At 47.3% G+C, this 16,035-nt stretch overlaps 1 protein-coding gene across 1 annotated transcript in view; it reads right to left on the bottom strand.

Moving 5' to 3' along the window:
• Positions 1-8,378, bottom strand: part of Gsn (gelsolin) — a 53,079-nt gene extending 44,701 nt beyond the window's left edge. Inside the window, exon 1 of the mRNA XM_031369985.1 lies at positions 8,258-8,378. The gene's annotated coding sequence lies outside the window, so the exon portion shown is untranslated. The remainder of the gene's footprint in view (positions 1-8,257) is intronic.
• Between the last annotated feature and the right edge of the window lie 7,657 nt (positions 8,379-16,035).

Raw genomic sequence — 16,035 nt, 5'->3', positions numbered from 1 at the left:
GGGATCTAACTCAGGGCTCAAACATGCTATGTAGGCATTCTACACAGCATTCTTCATTTTAGAATCTTCAAATTCAGTATGAAACCCCAGACCAGCAACATCAGCATCAGCTGGGAGCTCATTAGGATACAGATTCCAGGCCCCAACCCAGCCCTAAGGAACCAGCACCTACATTCTCACCGAATCGCTGGGTGATCTGTGGATGTGGTAAGTCTGGGGGATCTTCAGAACATCGTTTCTGTCTCCTTTCAATATTGCTAAAAGGAGTCTAAGCACATCTTCCCAGGGGCCATGGAGTCACCTCTCTAGACCCAGCCCTAACGGGGTATGAAAGCAGATTTAGGAGGAAAAGAGAAAGCAACATTCACATTTCACAGAGGAGTGGGAGCCGAGTTATAGACCAGGTTAGACCAGTGAACAAATGACTTATCCCAGCTCAGCACCCAAGATGAGCTAGGGGTATGTCCATGGCCAGCTTCCTCGATCTTTCCAAGCCTTTGGGTTGAATAGTAACCAAAATAATTCTGATTTGGATGTGTTCTTTTGAAATATCCTAAGTGATGGCACCCGGGGCCCTCGGTGGGTGTTCGAGACACACTCACTCTCTTGGGCCTTGGGAACCCCAGGCCTGGGGAGTGAAGAGATGGCAGGCACTAAGCAATTGGCCCATCTATACAGGTCGGATCTGGAGACTTGTCAGGTGAGAAGACAGTCAGGAGCAGTATCTTCTGCACCTTGGACACAGAGTCTCAGGGGTAGCAACACAAAGGTTGATGCCACCGTCCAGAGTGTGGAGGCAGAGAGAAGCTTGGCATGGGCACTGGAGGGATGCTTAGAATGGTGGGGGAACTGAGGCCACCAGAGTTGTCAAGGCCTCTGATTAGAGCCAAGCATCTTTCAGTGGCCAATCATGCTGTGTGACAGGAGCCTAAGAACTGGGGTTCTTCTAGGAAAATTCCATGTGAGGAACAAGGGTGGGCCACCCACAGAAGCCCTGACGCCAAAAGAAACCCTCTGCATTATGCTTATTTCCTGGCTTTTGTTTCTTTTTTCCCCTCTACACTTGCCACCCTGTTATGAGCCAGGCTGAGACAGACTCCAACTCAGCTCACCACAGTTTCAGGCAAGGCCATGAATAAATTAACTTTCCATCTCTCTATAGATCGTGTTGTTTTTCTCGTAGTGTGGGGGACCCTTTTGAGCCACAGGCAGGATGAGAAGTCCCAGTTCTCTACATTATGAGAACAATATAGGATCATGCAGATGTGTATAAAGGAGTGATGGGGGGATTCCCTCCCAAATACTACAATCTGATGTATACACACAGTTGAAACAAAAAGAATTCAGCTTGATTTGACAGCAAGGCCTCTAGCAACAATGTTTCCCACTGTGTAAGACTATCCCACGAGCCTCCTAGTGGCGTGCAGAACAGACACAGCCGACCTGAAAGAGGTAGTAGCATCGCCAGATAAACCACTGCATGCCCACTTAAATTTTAACTACAGATATGCACAGACTTTTCTTTATATGTATGCCCCCAAATATTGCAGGGAAGATGGTAATACTAAATAATTATTCATTCTTTATCTGAAATTCTAATTTAACTAGCATCCTGTTTTCTTAGTTGCTAAATATGGCCATGTTAAGGGCAGAGCTTGAGATTCAACGTTTTTAAAAAGCTCCCAAATGCAGCCTTGCTGCATCTAAAATACCATTTACAGCTATGAGAATGGAATTTTATGCAACCATGAATTCTACAAGGTCTTTTTAAAGACCTTTTATAGAGTATGGCAGGCATTTCCCAACTTTTGAAGGAGTGTTCCAGAATGAAGTGTTCTCGTGCTTTATAGAGAAAGACTCTAGGAGAGTACAAAGGGCACAGGGCCTAGGCTAGCCCAGGAAAAATCCTACTCTGAATGACATGGCTCAACTGGTTTCTACTTCCTGAAGCTTGAGAAGCTAAGAACATGTGACATAGAAAAGAAAAGAAAAGAAAAAAGAAAAAGAAGACAAAAAACAATGGCCCTCGCCCTTTCTATTTTGTCCTAAGGTGTTTTAAATCAGATGAAAAAACAGAAATTCCAAGAGTCTGAATGATCTACACAGGCAAAGTACCATGCCATCACTCCTCAAGACCCTAGGAATGGGCTGTGGCTGTGGCTCAGTTAGTACAGTGCTTGTTTAGCATGTAGCTCTGGGTTCAGTCCTCAGGACTGCATACAATCAGGCACAGTGGTGCATGACTGTAATCCTCGCACTTGGGAGATGGAGGCAAGAGTTCAGGTTATCCTCAGCGACATAGTGACTAGCCAGCCTGGGCTACAGGAAACCCTAAAAACAAACTAACAAAAATGTAGGAAGCTGGTGTTGAAATCCTAACTTTACCCTTGAAACCAAAGCCCAGAGAAGCAAACTAATCAGGACTGAACCACAAGTGCAGAGAGGACTAGGTTCCCTCTGCTCTTTAGCCTAGAATCTCAACTCTACTTTTTCTGATGCTAGACTGTGCAAAAAGATTTGCTGAGAGAATGAACTGAAGTCTGATGTTTTAGGAAAGTGGTCCCTAGACCAGAAGTCTAGGATAGCTAGACTTTAGGTAGTCTACAAAAGAATACTACAGTATTCTTTTAAGAATACTATTTCCCCACCAAGGGTGCTAGGAACAGGGACCACTGTTATTCTTCCTGAGTAACAATTTGCCAAAAAGTAACAAAAGCTATAAAATGCATCACAACTGAGCCAGGAGCTCCATTTGCAATAATGAAGGAAGAACTCAGGGGCAAGAGGTAGCTCAGTAGGTGGATGCATTTGCTGTCAAGCCTGATGATCCCCACGGTGTAGAGGACATATTCCATAAAGTTGTCTTCAGACCCCTGTACTCCTATCTTGGTGTGAACACACACTAATGTAAATAAAAAATTTTAAAAGAACATATTTTTTTAATTTAAAAAAAAAACATATCATTAGGATGGACTTAATATACACATTAAAAGAACGAAATAAATCTTTTTAAAGAAAGAAAATACCAGGAAGGAAGCATACCTAAATGTTAGCTATGGTCACGGAGGTGGCAGTTACAGATAGTTCTTTGGGTTTGTTTGGTTGGTTTTCATTTTATCCTTTAAAAGAATTTTATTTTCCAAATTTTCTATCACAAGCTCTGGTTACCCTGAGGAAGGACGGCCCACGAGGAGACAAAGCACATCCCCCCAGCCAAGCCACTAAGTCACTCTGCAAATTTAATTAGTATTTACCCAGCCCAGCCCAGCCCAACCACAGCCCCTACAGCAGAGAAATCAAGAGCCCCACCCTCAAAGCTGACTTACATGGTATGTGTATATATATATATATATATCTTTTGCTTGATAAGTACTTGACTCAAATGACAGATCTGTTGAGGCTGGAAAGTAACAAGTTGCCTTTTGCTTAACCAACTTAGCAAAATAAAGGAAGCCCCGGCCTGGCTCCCTCATTGTAATTCCCTACCAGGCTCCATAGCTCAGACCCTTCTGGAGTCTTCTCAGAAAAGCCATATTCAGAGAGACTTTATAACCAGAAAAAAAAACAAATAAGAAAACAAGCCAAAAACTGATCAGATATGGCAGGACACATTTTTAATCCCAGCACTCAGGAGCAGAGGCAGGTTGATCTCTCTTAAGTTCCAGGCCAGCCTGGTCTACAGAGTGAGTTTTAGGACAGCCAGGGCTGCATAGTGAGACCCAGTTGTCATTCCTTAAATGAAGAACTGGGGGGTGGCGATATGGCTTAGTGGGTAAGAGCACTGACTGCTCTTCCGAAGGTCTTGAGTTCAAATCCCAGCAAACACATGGTGGCTCACAACCACCCATAATGAGATCTGACACCCTCTTCTGGTGCGTCTGAAGACAGCTATAGTGTGTTACGCCAGAGCGAGCAGGGCCCGGAGAGAGGAGAGGCCCTGAGTTCAATTCCCAGCAGCCACATGATGACTCATGGCCATCTGTACAGCTACAGTGTACTCATACACATAAAATAAATCTTTAAAAAAAAAATGAACTGAGCGTAGGAGGTGCCAAGACACCTGGAGAAGCTGCCAATGAGAGGCACTAACTACAGACTAGAAGATATGGGAAGGGATCTCTGGGCAAGGAGATTCAGTTATCCGTGCCTCAGTTTCCCCATCTGCAAAGTGGGTTACATAAGGACAACATTGAGGTGACTGTAAGGCTAAGCCACTTCACTCCTCTATGAAGAGCCTCAGTTTGCTTATCTGTAAAATAGAGCCAATATTTCTTCATTCTTAAGACTATTTTAAAAGCAAACAAGATAATAAAAGCCTGCATTCGCTGTTTCTACTAGAGATCAAGGAATAGTCGGTGAGTGAAACCTCATTACCAACTTCCAGTCTGCAAAATGAGGCAACTGGTTCTGCTTACATTCTAATAGAGTCACAGAACTTGTGCATCTGACTGCGTCTGGCTCACCTGCACTTCTTGGCATGCAGGTACCATGTTGGCATGGTAGGACACACTCTGACTCAGAAGCCATCAGAGCCGGGCAAGCCTGACATTATGCTGCCCACCATGTGGTGTGCAAGGGATGCTGGAGTCCATTAAAAAAGCACACAGGAGCCAAACCTTACCCTTCATTTTGTCAGCGGCACAGACAGGACCCCAACCCAGGCTTTTAGCTGCCTAGCTTCACCCACCACACCCTCTGCTTTTCTCTCCTCTACCCTGCAATTGCCCGTGTGGTCCCAGGCAGGGCAGGAGCAAATAGGCACATCTCAAGAAGGGGGGGAGGGGAAGCCAGAGCCAGCAGGAACTAAGCCTGCCTGTGGTCTCCGTGTTCACAAACCACATCAGGCTGAAATATGACACACGCTCGCTCATTCAGCTGAAAGGAAGGGGATATTTTTATGTAATCTCCCTCAGCTGCCTAAACATTGCTTGCCCATCCCTGCCTCCACCACACATAACTCCTGGGACCCCCTTTTCTCTGCTTCAGCCTACATTTTCTTACAAGGTAACAGGGCGACTCACTTTTTCGGAGCTTCTTGGGGATGTCTAAGAGTTTGTCAAAAAGTAGAAAGGAAGAATGCAGTTCTGGCTGGGTGCTCAGCTAACAAAAGACCTTGCCTGCGTCCAGGAGCATTAATTTCCTAAAAATAGATAGGAGACTGATCCACACTCTGCGGACCTGTTGATGGTAAAGAACATATGTGTTTATAAATAGTCCCGAGGCCTCTCTAGTGTTCCTGACTGTGCAGACCAAGCCCCAGCACACATGTAACAGCTGCGGGCATGGGACGGGGTAGGGGGCACATCTGTATCTCTAGTGCTGATGGTGGGGGGATTAGAGACCCGTGGATCCCTGGAGCTCGTTGGCCAGTCAGCCTACTGAATCGTTGAACACCAGGTTGACTGAGAGGGTCAGTCTCAAAAAATAGAGGGGCCAGAGAAATGTCTGAGCAGAGTGACCACTTCCTGCACATGCCTGATGACCAGAGTTTGGTCCTCAGGACCCATGTAAAGGTGGAAAGGAAGACTGACTCAACAGAGCTGTTCTCAGACCTCCGCATGTGTGCCCACTATGCTCACCCCCACACATAAATCACACATCTACACAGTAATGATAAATTAATAATAAATATAAACTTAATAGAAAATAAAGTAAAAACTGATAGGATATGCTTGAACTAGACCTCTGGCATCTGCAAATGCACCCATGGATGCACACCCAAGTACACTCATGCACACACACACATACATGTACACACATGTGTGTACATACATGCATGCACACACACACCTAAGCTAGCACTTGTAATTTCTTTTACATTCTCTTGCCCTCTAACCTATCACCTCCAGTAAGCAAATACTCAAAAGTTGTGGGCTGGGGCCAGAAGAGTTTCCTCGAAGAAAACCAGAGATCAATGTCTCAGCAAAGAGCTACAGGCCTAAATGATACCATCTCTATGGCCACACAACAGGTCATCTAAGAGCCAAGGTGCGCACCTGGAGTTAGCGAGCGACCCACAGGCTCCAGATGACCAGGAAACACCAAGTCCTCCCTCCCATGTTACAGTGCGTCTCCTTGCACAGACCACTGTTCACAGTGGGACAATCAAGACAAGGGAACCTGTGTCCCTTGTTTCACAGCTATAGTCTCTTTTTAATTTAAAATTATTTTCTTAAGAAGAAAAACAGCAACATGGAGACACTGACAATCACAGTAGCTACCTAGTAGCGTCACCTCATCTGTTCTCAGATAAAATGCACAGCTCCCGTTGAAGCTGAGTTTCCAGGATCTGGCATTGATCAGCCCAGCAGGCACTGCTCTGGGTCGGATCTGCCTGCTGACCACCAGGCCACCTCCTCAGGGCCTCCTCATGCACTCCCACCTCAGCCACTGCATCAATGAGAGTTCTTGGTCACTACCCTGGTGACAAACCTTTCCCAGCATCTGACTGCCCGTGGTTTTCTCGGCTGCACCTTCACCTAACACTCCAGTACTCCGGCCCTGCCCCATCCTCCATGCTAACCATGAAAGGATGCTCAGAAATCCTCAGTGCCTTTGCACAAACTTCCCTGCTTCTTAGAACAGCGCTTCCCCCAGCCCTCTTCCCCTGGCAAACTATTACTCATTTCCCATCATCACCCAGACACAATTAGTCACCCCCTCTTACATGGCTGAAGTAACTTAGTATGGTCTAGATATGTCAAGATGGGAAGTATAGGGAGCTCTCCTTGGGGCTCCTGAGCCCCTCCAAGGACAGGACTGGAGCACAAGCCAGAGAATGCCACGTCAGGGTCAGAGGGAAGGAAACAGATGACAGGCAAGCTGCCTCCAGCTCTGAGAGTCCCTAATAAAAAGACTATGGAAAATTATGGAGTAAACTCCCTCCCCTGGTTCACACAGAAACCCTTGCTGCTGTGTCATTTACACAAGTGCCAAACCAAGCTCCCTTGGCTGTTTATGATTTCCTTGGCATTTATAAAAAATAGGGAGGCCCAATAAAGGGAAAGAGTCTGAAAGAAGCTGGAAGCCACTGGTCCCTTGTTCACATCCTTCATCCTCCTTACTTTAAAATCCCCCAAGGAATAGCACCCTCATACCCAACTGTATGGAACAGGGTGGGGCCTCTGGCCTTCGCATCATGGAATATCCAAGAGACTAAGGTCCCACAGGGTCAGAAAGAGTGAGCTGGAGCTGGGTCTATCCCCTGCCACGGCCTCACTGGGTGACTCGGGCCCTTGGGTCACACTCAGAGATGTGGTGCAACTCCATAGAGTGGGGTCAGTCCTAAGTGGCTGAGAGGCCCTGGTGACCAGATCAGAAATATGGTCTGTGGGAAGGGGACAGGCAGGTTAAGTCTTCTGTTAGTCTCAGAGGCCAAACAAAGCCAGAGGCTACGGCAGTCCACAAAAGCTACTTCCAGGAACACCAGGAAGGACTCCTGGGTCTTTTTAAAGGATTCTTCTCTGCTCTGTAGAGACCACAATGATTGGATAAAAAGGACAGATGTCTGGGCTGAGGAGAACCTACAGTCAGATCCCCTGCTTGCCGGCTCCCCAGATCTCTCAAGGCTGGGACTTCCCCTACAGGCCCATCAAGCCCACAAATCCAGAGTCCCGGACCATGGGGAAGTAGCTACAATAAAGTTGGGGGAGGGCGGACCTGCAAAATGATGGAGGCCCAGAAACAAGGTTCTAATTACTCAAAAAGGAGTTGATGTTCAGTCAGAAGTTTCCTCTCCTGCCTGAAGGGAACACAACAGGCAAGGCGGGAATGAAACAGCTAGTGCCTTCAGGTAAGTCATGGAGAAGTCAGGCACCTATAAGGAGGAACTTTCTAACAGTTTCGGGCCCCAAGGAGGAAGGTATTGCTCAGGAGTGAAAGCTCCGCTTTCTTCGGGGAAAGCTTCGGACTCTTCACCTAGCCACTGTTCAAACCGTGCGTGGGCAGTCACCCCCAAAGCAAGGATGACTCGGGCCCATGTCCCGCACTCGCGGGGTGGGGATCAGGATGAGGTCCGGTGCCTGCAGCACAGCGGATCTAGGCGTGGCGGGAGGACCGCTCCTCTTCGCCTCTAGCCCCCAGCCACAGTCCTAGGTCCCCTAGAAGAAAGCCAAAGTGAGCGAGCACCTCCTTTCTCCCGCGATGCCCGCTCCTGGGCCCAGCTCCTGGCTCACCCGACCTCGGATGGGCACGGGAGGGAGAGCAAATTCGGACTACGACCCCAAAAGTCCCAGACCCGGGCGGCCCGCCTCCCTACCTGATGCAGCGGAGGGGGCGACGGCGATAGCGACAGCGACGGCTCGGTCCAGCTGTGTGCTCAGCTGGTTCCTGGCGTTGGGGCGGGGTGCGCGGTGCGAGCCGCAGGGTGGGCAGGGCACGCGCCGGAGCCGCCCTCGAGGCGGGCGGGGCAGGCTCGGGGAGGAGCGCAGCTGGGAGGATGTAGATTCCGGCTCCAGGCTAAGCATTCATCCAGTGCACAACCGCTTCCTCTGTCCCGAGGAAGATGTCAATCAAGCTCTCTGCGGTTCATAGAAAGAAACTGAGTCTCGGAACGTGGAAGGCAGATCCGAAGGGGCCTAAGGTAGTCGCGAGGAGACTCGGGATTACATCAAGGCTAGACCTGGGACAAAGAGTGTACTGGGCGTGGGTAGCCTGAGGTGCAGAGCTAAAGTTGTAAAAAGAAGGCCTTCCCAGGCAAAATCCTCCGACTGTGAAATAGCTTCCTACAAGAATAGCCGCGATGTGCAGTCAGCCAGCAGCTTGCCCTACTGAAGAGACTGAAGGAGATTTTTCCCCCCTAAGGTCATACAGAAGTTAGGAAGGGGAAATGCCAAGGCAATCCTTCCTAAAATGTGAACAGTAGCTAAGTGTCAGAGTCAGGAGGCCAGAACTCCTGTCATAACTAGCCGATGGACTCTGGGCAATGTACTTAACACATTTAAGCCTCAGTACAGTCTCTTGTCAAATGGGAGGAAAGATGCTTAACACAATGGCAAACACGGTGAAACCTTCATAAACCAAGGTTCGCATTAGTGCAAAGGCAAATATTCCATGGGGCACTGGTCAGAAAGATGAGCGTGAGAGCACTTCCTTGCCAGTGAGAGACGGGACTTCCCCCCATGGCACCAAACACCATTTGAAAAACAGAGCATTTATAACGGAGCAGGATGCTACAAACAGGGCTTCTCTAGGGCAGAATTCACATATCACACGGGGGACCGCAACAAATGTCAGATGCCCATTCCAGGCTGAATGCTGACAACGCTCACATTCACCAGCGTGACGCTCTAACCCAGGTAAAATACACCCGGAATCCCATAATTACTAGGTACCAAGGCTGGTGTGTCAGTAGCAGAGAAAGCGAGACCTCAAAATGTATTTCCTAGTTTTGGTCTTTCATTGAGAAGTAGCCAGGAAAGCCACAAGGCCTGGGGAATCCCAGGCTGACTCTTCCTCCCACCTACTCCTCTTAGTAAGTTCATTGCTAGTCATTCCCGGCAGGCATCACGATGTACACTTTTCAGATGAAATGAGCAAGCCTCAGACAGCGCTGAGTAGCTCTCTGGGCTTGGTCCTCTATGCACGAGGCTTGGCCGTGGCTCATTTGTTCCTATGTCATACTCTGTCAATTCTTCCTGGCTCGGTTAGCACTGCCCAGTTCCACTCTAAAAACTAGAGTGCCCTCATGAAGGGACACTCACACCCCTCTCTCAGCTAAACAGATTTTTGCAGAGGGCCTGTGGCCCACCCAGTGTAGGCTGAAGGCAAAAGCACAAGCTGCCTGGCCCCGCACCCTGACTCTGAGCCCCGACACAGAGAATTATCTAGCACAACATTTCCAAACCCAGGAATGTCTTCCAGAAAAAGGGAAGGAAATCTTAAATCTGCGTCTCAAGCTGTAGAGCATCATGTTGGGATATAGGAAACACTAGAGAACATTTGTTCAACCCCTTCTGTAGGAGAAGAGGGGACTGAGGTTTAAGAGGGCAGAGGGACTTGCTCCTGTACCTCTGATCGTTCCACTCAGTGGCTAGAGAGGCAGAGAGCTGTCGTCAAAAATTACTACAACTAGTTCTAAGGATAAAGATGGGGTGCTTGCAGAGGAGGGTCCATCACTTCCTGGTGTTCACAGATGCTCAGGGGATATTCTAATATGCCCTTTCATGCCAAGTGTGCTATGTGAGAGTTCTAGAAGTCCCTTCAGCTCCATGTCCATCCTAGTCAGACTATTCTATTGCTATGACAGAACACCATGACCAAAAAGTAAGCTGGGGAGAAAAGGGTTTATTTGGCTTATGCTTCCACAGCACTCTTCATCATTTAAGGAAGTCAGGACAGGAACCTGAGCAGGAGCTGATGAGAGGCCGTGGGGGGTGCTGCTTACTGACTTTACTTGCCCAGGACCACCAGCCCAGGTATGGTCCCACCACAATAGGCTGGGCCCTCCCTCATCTATCACTCACTAAGAAAATGCCTTACAGCTGGATCTTCAAGACTTTTCTTTAGTTTATTTATTATATGTAAGTACACTGTAGCTGTCTTCAGACACTCCAGAAGAGGGTGTCAGATCTCGTTATGGATGGTTGTGAGCCACCATGTGGTTGCTGGGATTTGAACTCAGGACCTTAGGAAGAGCAGTCAGTGCTCTTAACTGCTGAGCCATCTCTCCAGCCCTTACAACTGGATCTTATGGAGGCATTTTCTGAGTTGAGGTTCCTTCCTATCAGATAACTTTAGCTTGTGTGGAATTGACATAAAACCAGCCAGCACAGTGTCCCATCCTTTTTCTTTTCTGGACTCCTTGAAGCTCAGCATTAGTCCTGGATCCTTACCTGCAGATAGAAGGAAGAATCTTGATGTATTCTTTTGACAGAAGACCTCCCCATGCTCAGAATGAGGATGTGAGAGGTAAAGACCACATGTAGGTCACGCAGTAGACAGTTGAAGAGTTCACTTCCTTCTCAAGACTGCCTCTTTTTACCCACAGACTCTGTTCTCACTAGGAACCCATATTTGTACTATATTCCATATTTGTAACATACTCCATCCAGCGTAGCAGGTTCACAGTACCATAATCTGGCTTCTCCTACCCTCATCTGTGGGTGCAGGGATGCAGTTTCAGGGATGGAGAGGTGAGGGGCTGTAGCTTAGCTGGTAAAATGCTTGTCTCACAGGTACAAGCCCTGTGTTCAACCTCCAGTACTTCATAAAGCAGGCTTGGTGCTACACGACTATAATCCTAGCACATAGGAGGGACAGGCATAAGGATCTGATGTTCTGATGTTCAAGGCCATCCTTGACTATACAGTGAGTCTCCAGCTAACCTGGGCTACATGAGATGCTGCCTCAAAAAAGAAATTCTTTGTTAATTAAAAATTGATGTAATTCTGATCAAGAAAGACAGCTTTACCAGGAGCAAGACTGGACATGAGGAAGGGGACTAGCTCTTTTTCAAAGGCTTAGGTGTATGGAAGATGGAGGAAGGAGAGGAATCTGCCTCCCTTCGGGGATGGCTACAGCCAGCTTACACCAGCTCACAAGAGCTGGTAAATCTCTCAGAATGTTTTAAAAACAATTTATATAAATAAAAATTTGTGTGACTTATAATTAAATATGTTACATGGGTAATTCATTCTCAAAGCATGATTTCCACTTAAATTTGCTATAGTTCACTACCGACTAGACTTTTAAGGTCATTTCAGCTATTTGCCCATATGGCAGAAACGCTACATGTAATTGGGCACTAATTCATGCCTCTTTCCAACTCAACCTTCCCTGATATCATGCAGGTAGCCAGAAAACAGCCAAGGCAGAAATCAGAAAAGCCTTTAGTAAAGGCTTCCAGCCCTGAGTCCCTGAGCTTACTTCTAACACCAGCAGGCTAGTGCCTACGCTCCGCCCCGCCCTCCCTCGCCCCGCCCCTGCCCTTCTCGCCCCGCCTCTTCGAGTCCCCCTCCGCCCCTCCCTGCTCCACAGCACAGGACTTCCCAGGCTCCCTGCCTCTCAAGACACCTTGTCAAGGAATGACTCAAAGTATCAGATATTTTTTCATTCTGCCGAACCTGCCACTGCTGCTCCCACCTCCTACAGCAGGTCCGATGATGGTGACATCCACAATAATAATAACAATGGAAAGTACAATTATAACAGCCACTTAATACTTCCATTAAACCTAGGTAACTTAAATATCTCAACTAGTAATCTAGGAGAGCCACAGAAGGGGATTTAAACCCAGATCTGTCTCTAGTGAAAATCCTTTCTGTGGCCAAAGAGAAGGCAGTTGAGGATCAAGGTCCTTTCTGTGTCTCCTATACAGTATCAAGCATTATTTTATCTAGGGCTGGTGAGATGACTCAGTGGCTAAGAGTCATTGCTGCTTTTGAACAGGACCCATGTTTCTGTCCCCAGCTCCCACTGTGGGTAACTCCAGCTCCATTGATGCCTTCCTCTGGCCTCTGCAGGGATCTGCTTCATGCGCACATAACTTAATATATAATAAATAGTTTTAAAAAATTATCTCGCTTAGTGTTACAGCACAATGTTAAGCCCCTCCTTATCCACTTCAGACAATAACTGAGAACAATTCATTCTTTTTAATTCCCCCTACAATGGTGTTTTTGAGATAGGGTTCTTTGTGAAACCCTGGCTGTCCTGGAACTGGATCTTATAGACAGGACTGACCTCAAACTCAGAGATCTGCCTGCCCCTGTCTCCCAAGTGCTGGGACTAAAGACATGCAATGCCACAGCTTGCTTCTTTTGGGGGTTGGTTTGTGCAATGCTGGGAATTGAACTCCTGGCCGTTAAGTGTTCTATTCTACTGTTTAGCTACATTCCCTTCCCTTACTTACTAATTCTTTGCAGGGAGGGTATTTGGAGTTATTTAAAAACTGTAGCAACATTTTCAGATAGCTTATGAAAAATGCTTTAAACAAAGAGTAAAGCAGGGATCGGTGGCACATGCCTTTAATCCATGCACCATGAGGCACAGGCAGGGCAGTCACTGTATGTCTGAGACCAGTCTGGCCACACAGTGAGTTCCAGGCCAGCCACAGCTACATAGTGAGACTCTGTCTCAAAATGGGGAAAAAATAAGTAATTCATAGAAATCCCTTAAATACCCCCCCCCAATAAGTTGTATTCATTTGAAAAGCTTTGGGGAAGTTAAATTATTTGTGTCAACACCTGGAGCACAGAAATAGTCATCATGGGAACCCCTAGGCAAAGGCTAACAGTGGCTAAGCTTTAACGCCAGTGTGTGCCGTGTGCTCACTGCCTGGATTGAACTGTAGACCAAGCCAGACAGCAAGCTGCTTCCAGCTTACAAGAAATACATGCTCATGTGTACCTGCTCTGGTTGTTATAGCCTTCAAAATCTAACCACAGATCTTTCAGATTGGCACAACTTCCACTCCCACTTCCCAGATGGAGAAACTGAGGCTCAGCAACAAGGTGATGTCTCTTATTTCTGTTGCACACCTGGGAAATGGCCAAGCTGGGGTAAAACTCAGGTTTTCTTCTTAGCCTAGGAGGGAAAGAGGTGTGATGGTTTGAATGAGAGTGGCCCCATAGGCCCAGATATTTGAATAAAATTGGTTCCCAGTTGGTAGAACTGATTGGGAAGGAGGTGTATGTAGCCTTGTTGGTGAAAATGTGTTGCTGAGCATTGGCTTTGAGGTTTCAAAAGTCCACACCATTCTGTGTTAGCTCTTTCTAACTCACGGTGGTCTTAAGGAGTCTTAGCTACTGCTTCAGCACCATGCCTGCCTGCCTGCCTGCTGCCAGGCTTCTCACCATGATGGGCATATTGAAAGGTTTTGTGGTGGAAGAGTATCTTGGTGATCCTGAGCTAAGGAATGCCGTGAATATTACACCTCAGAATAGACCTCACACAAGAGATTTATTGGGGCAGGGATGATGCCAAGTGGCTACCTCTGAGCAAGGATGGAGACGACAAGGTAGAGATTGTGATGGTGGGCTTTATAGCCCACATATGGAAAATAGGCATCACATTGGCCATTAGTGATGACAGGGTCATTGGCACTGAGTTACTGAAGGCAGGGAGAAACCTGGCTCTGGAATGTGGGCAAAGGACTTTTGGGGGTTCTCAGTATGCCAAACACATATACACACCCTCTGAAACTCTAAGCCTTAGTAAACTCTTCCAAAAGTTTCCTTGGTCATGATGTTTGTCATGGTAATAGAAAAATAACTAAGACGGGGTGGGGGGGGGGGTACAGAGATAGAAAGAGAAAAAGGCAGAGGGGGGAGGAAGAGGGCAGAGGGAGTGAGGGAGGTAGAGAGAGAGAGAGAGAGAGAGACAGAGACAGAGACAGAGACAGAGACAGAGACAGAGACAGAGACAGAGACAGAGACAGAGAGAGGTTCTGGTGGAGGACACAGGGGCTCTGCTGGCCTCCCAGCCCATGCCTGCCAGGGATTTAGCAGGAAGAGCTGCCTTTGTTCCAGATGAATCAGGCCAGCTGTTTGTGAAAGGCCAGTCCTACTCTTGGGGTGCTGCATACCAGAAAGCATTAAGCTGTCCGTGCAGGTCACCAGTGGGAGGAGGGGTAGTGCTTTGTATACAGGACTGTACCATCGACGACAGACTTATATTCTCAGCCTGCAGAACAATGGGCTTTTCAAATGTGGCAATGTGCCTTAGGGTTGGAACTCAGTCAGGCTGACAACACACTACCTTCTTTGGGATGTGAAAAGGAAAAATAAAAACTTTGAAGAAATAAAAACCAGTAGAGCAGCTGATGGGGTGGAGAGTTTAGTCAATGATGACCTTAGTCTGAGGATGGTTGGTAAAGTGCCTGCCGTACTTCTCCCCGTGATGGGCATAAGCACCAAGGCCTGAGCTCCTTCCCAGTATATGTGCAGTGTGCCAGTAACTCCAGGGTTGTGGAGGGAACGAGAGAATCCTTCCTGAGGCGTGCTGGCCAGACATAAGTAAGTAAGTAAGTAAATAAATAAATAAAAGTGTGTGTGTGTGTTTGCCTGTGTGTGTGTGTCTATGTGTGTGTGTGTTTACCTGTATGTGTTGAGAGTGATTGAGGAAGACACCTTAGGTTGACTTCTGGTTTCTATATACACACACGCACATGCAACCCCACCTCCAACACACATGTATACACACACAAACAAACAAACAAGATAATCTCATACAAGGAACGGAGGCAGGATGCTCACTAGTTTGAGGCCAGCCTGAGCTACATTGAGAGACATTGTTAAAAGGACAGAAGTTAACCTCCCTCTCCCTCCTTCCCTCCCCTCCTCTCCCTCCTCCCTTTCTCCCTCCTCCCCTTTCCTCATCCTTCGAGGCTTTCTTCTTTTCTCTTTTCATTTTCTTTTTTGCTTCTCCTTCTTGATTTTCTTCTTTCCCTCTTCTCCCGAAACACTGTTCAGCAGAAAACATTTTGCTGGGATCCAAATTCCCTTGCTGAGCCAACTGACCTGCCTCTTCCTTTCAGAGGACCTGGAGCAAGATGCTCACCTCTCTAAGATACTCCCCCCACCCCACCCCATCTTATCTGCAAGGAAGGAAATGTGTCAGAGAGCTCACACCTGACTCATGGCACCAGGCACACATTCCCTAGCTCCTGGCTGATCACCACTAGCCCCAAGATACCTGCCCCAAGGATAAACGGGCAGACAGACAGACAGTGGCTGTCTCCTTAAGACCCACTAAAGCTAACCTTCAGGTTACTAACTTTTATCAAAGTCACTCTGAGCTATCTGTCCTTACACCTTTAATTTGTAAGGATGTTTTCCAAGTTTTTTTTAAACTATTGATGTAATCCTGCCCCCTCCCCTTTTTTTCAAATGAAAATCAAGAATTAAGAATTTCAGTTTGGAGAGATGGCTCAGTGGTTAAGGGCACTGACTGCTCTTCCAGAGGTCCTGAGTTCAATTTCCAGCAACCACATGGTGGCTCACAACTATCTCTAATGGGATCAGATGCCCCCTTCTGGTGTGTCTGAAGATAGCTACAGTGTACTCATATACATAAAATAAATACATCTTTTATTAA

The sequence above is a fragment of the Mastomys coucha genome, unplaced genomic scaffold (assembly GCF_008632895.1).
Source record: "Mastomys coucha isolate ucsf_1 unplaced genomic scaffold, UCSF_Mcou_1 pScaffold15, whole genome shotgun sequence".
Classification (NCBI taxonomy): domain Eukaryota; kingdom Metazoa; phylum Chordata; class Mammalia; order Rodentia; family Muridae; genus Mastomys; species Mastomys coucha.
This window is presented reverse-complemented; position numbering and strand designations above follow the sequence as displayed.